This window comes from Malaclemys terrapin, chromosome 4, assembly GCF_027887155.1.
Source record: "Malaclemys terrapin pileata isolate rMalTer1 chromosome 4, rMalTer1.hap1, whole genome shotgun sequence".
Taxonomy (NCBI): domain Eukaryota; kingdom Metazoa; phylum Chordata; order Testudines; family Emydidae; genus Malaclemys; species Malaclemys terrapin.
The window spans coordinates 45,642,630-45,648,856 of record NC_071508.1 but is presented as its reverse complement, the minus strand read 5'-3'; positions in this window follow the sequence as shown (position 1 = coordinate 45,648,856).

Genomic DNA, 6,227 nt, shown 5'->3' with positions numbered 1-6,227 from the left:
AGTGTTTGCTTGTGCCCAATGTACCAAGCGATCCAGATCAATGACCATTCCGCTTCATTATTTGTTTTCTTCCAGGTTTTTAATATGTTAAATAGCATAGGGCCAAGATCAATCCCTGTGAGACCCCACTAGAAACATACCTGTTTGCTGATGAGTCCCCATTTACAGGTACATTTTGATAACTATCTGTTAGTCAGGTTAAAATCCATTTATTGTGTGCCATTTTAATTTTCTATCATTACTGTTTTGTAATCAAGGTGTCCTGTGGTACAAAGTCAGGTGCCTCACAGAAGTCTATTACATCAACAACTCTTATCTTTTTTTGATGAGATTACAAGTTTGGTTGATAAAGGTATCATATTAGTTTGACAGGGTCTATTTTCCATAAACCCATGTTGATTGACATTAATTATATTACCCTCCTTTAATGCTTTAATAAATGAGTCCTGTATCAGCTGCTCCATTATATTGCCCGGGATCAATATCAGACTGACAGACCTAGAATTACCCAGGTCATCCCATTTACCTTTTTTTAAAATTGGCACAACATTAGCTTTCTGCCGGTCTTTTGGATCTACCCTAGTGTTCCAAGACTAGTTGAAAAACAACATTAATGGTCCAGGGAACTCTTCAAAAACATTGGATGTAAGTTATCCGAACCTGCTGATTTTTTAATGTCTAACTTAAGTAGCTGCTGTTTTACATCCTTTTGTGATATTAAGTGGAATGGAAAGAGTGTTATCATATATGACATATCATCTGTTTTTTTCCCAAAATACAGAACAGAAATATTTATTGAACATTTCTGCCTTTTCAGCATTATTATTGGTAATTCTACCATTTCCATCTAGTAACGCACCAAGACTATTTTCAGGGTTGTTGTTTTTTTTTACCTAATATAACTTTAAAAAATTTCTTCTTACTATCCTGAACTTTGCTGGGCATAGATTTCTCCTTTATCTCTTTGCTTTCTTTATCAGTTTTCTACAACTCCTATCTTTTGATTTATATTCATTACTATCAACTTTCCTTTTCTTCCATTTGTTATATATATTATTTTTTAATTTTTTATAGCTGCCTTTACTTCGGGCTTGTCTACACTACCTGCCGGATAGACAGGCAGCGATTGATCCAGTGGGGGTCGATAGACACGATAAATCGACTGCTGAGCGCTCTCCTGTCGACTCCGGTACTCCACCAGAATGAGAAGCGCAAGTGGAGACGATGGGAGAGCGTCAGCTGTCGACTTACCACAGTGAAGTAGGACTAAGTACATCGACTTCAGCCACGCTATTCACATAGCTGAAGCTGCATAGCTTAGATTGACCCACGCGGTAGTGTAGATAAGCCCTTCCTCTCTAAACCAGGTCAGTTTTTTAACCAATATGGTCTTCTTCCTTTAATGTTGCTTTTTGGTCATCTAGTAAAGTGTTCTTAAACAATTCCCAATTATCATTCACTTTTTTCTGATTAATTTCTTCCTCCCAGATGATTTGGATGATAATTATTTTCACAGTTCTGTGAAATTGGCCCTTTTAAAGTACCAAGAATATATATTACTGGTCTGGACTTTATTTTGCTTGCACTTTTTATCAAATGATGATCACTTGTACCTAAGTTACTAGTTCAGGCCCTGTGTACCATATATAGTGAGAGATGCATAGGATTTCCTTCCCCCCCTTGCCTAGGGTGAGATGCAGGGAGAGGTAGATTTTCTGTGCAAACAATGAAGCAGTTAAAGTTGAAAATGAATGGGCCACCCAGCTCTGCCTTTAAAACCTACTCCAGTAAGAAAGTCCTCAGGGGCAGCCAAATCTCAACATTTCTAGGAAATAAAAAACAAAACAAAAACCAAACAACCCCTCCCCCCGTATTTTCACAAGAATCTGTCCTTGATTCAAACAGAAACATGGCAGTTGGGAGAGAACTGATTGTTCAACAGAAGGTTCAGAAGAACAAATAAAAAAGCATATTTGTTCAGGGTGTGATGGAGAAATATATGAAGCTCAAGGAGACAATTGTAAATTGCATCTATTAAAGTTCAGGCATTTGCCACTAGGGGTGAGGAATCAAAGGGTAGGCAGTGGGACAGGGGAGAGTGGAGTGATATCCAGGATTGAGTGTAAGACCTTTCTTATAAAATTAATCAATGGATTTGTCACATAATTGCATAAAACATGCTGATTTCCATCACATGCAGTTCTCTAATGAAGATGTCCTTCACAAGAAAAGGGGCAGAAGTCTGCTAATAAGACCAACACATTTGCCCATCAGACTCTTCCAAAAAGGCCAGAGGTATTAACATGTACCAAAAATGTGAAGTAATGGGAAAGTGCTAAGACCTTTTGACAAAACACTGCAATAACGGTGTAGAAAAGGTTCCAATTCAGTAAATCCAGTTTTTCTCCACTCAGGAAGTTGGCAAAATATCGAGGGTCTTCTTGTTCCTCTTATTCCAGGCAAAGTAGGTAGCAGTAGAACCATTTTTGTTGGCTGGTTTGGGGAGTGCCCACTATTAAGAACCATGTATAATCTCTCCCCTGTTCATCTGGCCAGAATTTAAACCAGCCAGAGCTGAGATTAATTACCCTTTGTGGTTGCAGATCAGCAGCCAGGTTCCTCTTCTCAGTTAGCAAAATGCAGGAAACATTAAGTAAATAAAATATAAGCACCACCAATCTGTACTTTCGCCTCTCCTTCCCCATCAGTTGGCATTTTTAATTGTATACATTTTTCAGGACCTAATGCAAACCCCACTGAAGCCAGTGGATAGACTCCCATTAAATTCAGAGGACTGTGGATCTCAGTTATAGAGGACATGATATTTAACAATTTGATTAACTGGTAGTTGCCAAATGGCCCAACCAGTTGTAGAAAACTAACTCTTCTCTTCCACCTTGGTACGGTAAACGTTTTACTTGCCTAGTTCTAACGGATCTTGGCGGTCCCAGATGGATCTATATGATGCAAAGTAGAAGGAAGAGCAGATAGTGTTCTTTAGGGCTAAAGAGACATAGCATTTTGTCTATTGAATTCGCTATACCTCAAGTGGTAAAATAGATATACGGAACAAACAAAAGTTCAGAATAGGATTTGGTGAAATTTTCATAATTAATCATTTCTAAATGTCAATGGAAAACCAATAAAATTACACTGGTCTACAATTTTTGAGAAGTCGTCTGCTTCAGAGATAAAATGTGCTATTTATTATGTATTTTGATGTGCTGAATTCAAATATGACAATTAAAACAACTGATTGGCTATTGTTTCTAAGATATTTAAGTTTTTACATTTTATGTCTATGTATATTGTGTAGATAGTAGAGTTTTACTCATAAATTGTAAACCTAGGTCTTTTCATGTGTTTATGGTTGCTTTACATGATAATATTTCACCTGTCCTGTTTATGTAACACTTTAAAAATCAGCAAAAGGGTTATATAAATAAAATGTATTATGAAACAAAAGGCAAAAAACTATTATGTACATAGTTTAGTCCTATTCAGTGTCTACTCGGCGCTTCTTGGCTTGTCTCTTGTATTCATTAAATGGAGCATCTCTTGTCACTGTCCAGCAATAGTCTGCAAGCATTGATGGGCTCCATTTGCCCTGATAGCGTTTCTCCATTGTTGAAATGTCCTGGTGAAATCGCTCGCCGTGCTCGTTGCTCACTGCTCCGCAGTTTGGTGGAAAAAAATCTAGATGAGAGTGCAAAAAATGTATCTTTAGTGACATGTTGCAACCAAGGCTTTTGTATGCCTTGAAGAGGTTTTCCACCAACAACCTGTAGTTGTCTGCCTTCTTGTTTCCGAGAAAATTTATTGCCACTAACTGGAAGGCTTTCCATGCCGTCTTTTCCTTGCCACGCAGTGCATGGTCAAATGCATCATCTCGAAGAAGTTCACAAATCTGAGGACCAACAAAGACACCTTCCTTTATCTTAGCTTCATTTAACCTTGGAAATTTTCCATGGAGGTACTTGAGAGCTGCTTGTGTTTTGTCAATGGCCTTGACAAAGTTCTTCATCAGACCCAGCTTGATGTGTAAGGGTGGTAACAAAATCTTCCTTGATTCAACAAGTGGTGGATGCTGAACACTTTTCCTCCCAGGCTCCAATGACTGTCGGAGTGGCCAATCTATCTTGATGTAGTGGGAATCTCTTGCACGACTATCCCATTCACAGAGAAAATAGCAGTACTTTGTGTATCCTGTCTGCAGACCAAGCAAGAGAGCAACAACCTTCAAATCGCCACAAAGCTGCCACTGATGTTAGTCATAGTTTATGCACCTCAAAAGTTGTTTCATGTTGTCATAGGTTTCCTTCATATGGACTGCATGACCAACTGGAATTGATGGCAAAACATTGCCATTATGCAGTAAAACGGCTTTAAGACTCGTCTTCGATGAATCAATGAACAGTCTCCACTCATCTGGATCGTGAACGATGTTGAGGGCTGCCATCATACCATCGATGTTGTTGCAGGCTATAAGATCACCTTCCATGAAGAAGAATGGGACAAGATCCTTTTGACGGTCACGGAACATGGAAACCCTAACATCACCTGCCAGGAGATTCCACTGCTGTAGTCTGGAGCCCAACAGCTCTGCCTTACTCTTGGGTAGTTCCAAATCCCTGACAAGGTCATTCAGTTCACCTTGTGTTATGAGGTGTGGTTCAGAGGAGGAGGATGGGAGAAAATGTGGGTCCTGTGACATTGATGGTTCAGGACCAGAAGTTTCATCCTCTTCCTCGTCTGACTCAAGTGAGAATGATTCTGGTGCATCAGGAACCGGCAGTCCTTCTCTGTGGAGTACTGAGCGTATAGCTGATGGAATGTTTGGATAATGCACAGTCCACTTTTTCTTCTTTGACACACCTTTCCCAGCTGGAGGCACCATGCAGAAGTAACAATTGCTGGTATGATCTGTTGGCTCTCTCCAAATCATTGGCACTGCAAAAGGCATAGATTTCCTTTTCCTGTTCAACCACTGGCGAAGATTTGTTGCACAAGTGTTGCACTATATGTGTGGGGCCCACCTCTTGTCCTGATCTCCAATTTTGCAGCCAAAATAAAGGTGATAGGCTTTCTTAACCATAGTGGTTATACTGTGCTTTTGTGATGCAAAAGTCACTTCACCACAAACATAGCAGAAGTTATCTGCACTGTTCACACAAGTACGAGGCATCTCTGCTCACTTTGACTAAACAGAAATGTGTCCCTTTGCAGAATCAAACACTGACAAATAAGAGAGCACGACACTGTATGATTTCTAGAGCTGATATAGGGCAATTTGTTCAGCAGAGTGATGTAAGCTTCGTTATGATTGCATCATCCATGACTTCTAGGAATAACGTGATGCAATTCATATCATGTATGACGCAATACCAGCTTCAGATTGCATCATTCATTGTTTTGCCTAAAAAGCAAGTACTGTCCAAACCCAGTCATAGATTTATTCATAGATCCAGTCAAAGATGTATTTTAGTCATTTCTGGTTTAAATTGAGACCCCTTCCCTTTATAACTCACTTATCCTCCGCCATTCCCAAGTCAAGGGTCGTATATACTGACCCAATAGCATATCTTGAAAACCAGAGCCAATCAACAATTTTAAGCATCATTTTCGTTCTCAGTGACCCAGAATTAGTAAAGTTTGACTACATTTATTTCAGAAGCATTTTGGCTGTAGAGCAGTGTTATCATGAAAATTTTCACCATTTTTTCAAAAAGCTACGGCTACAAGTTGAAAATTGAAATTCAAAATGTCAGTGACATTTAAAATTAGATGGAAAGAAAGGGATGAAATTTTCATGAAAATTGTATGAGTTTTTCCACCAGCACTAGTTAGAGAATTTTACTTCTGTTTGGATAAGCAGCCAAAAGTACATCTAAGGTCACCAGTTTTTTGAACATCTACTTATCTTCCTCTTCCCAATCCAAAGAATTCCTACACCCTCCTCCACACCTCTCATTCTTCATCTCCCCTGACTCCCATCTCACTTTCCCCAATTTCCAAGTCTCTCTCATTTACTCAACCTGTGAACCCCTTTCACTAAAATGTCAAGTCTCACGAACTCCCTCTTAAAAATGAATATTTCCAGGGATTTTCTCCTTTACCTGAGTATAAATTACAAAAGCAGTGATCTTGGAAATATAAAATTTGTTTTTATGACCTGCTTATTACACACTATTTATTATTATTATTAATCATTACAATATTTTTATTAC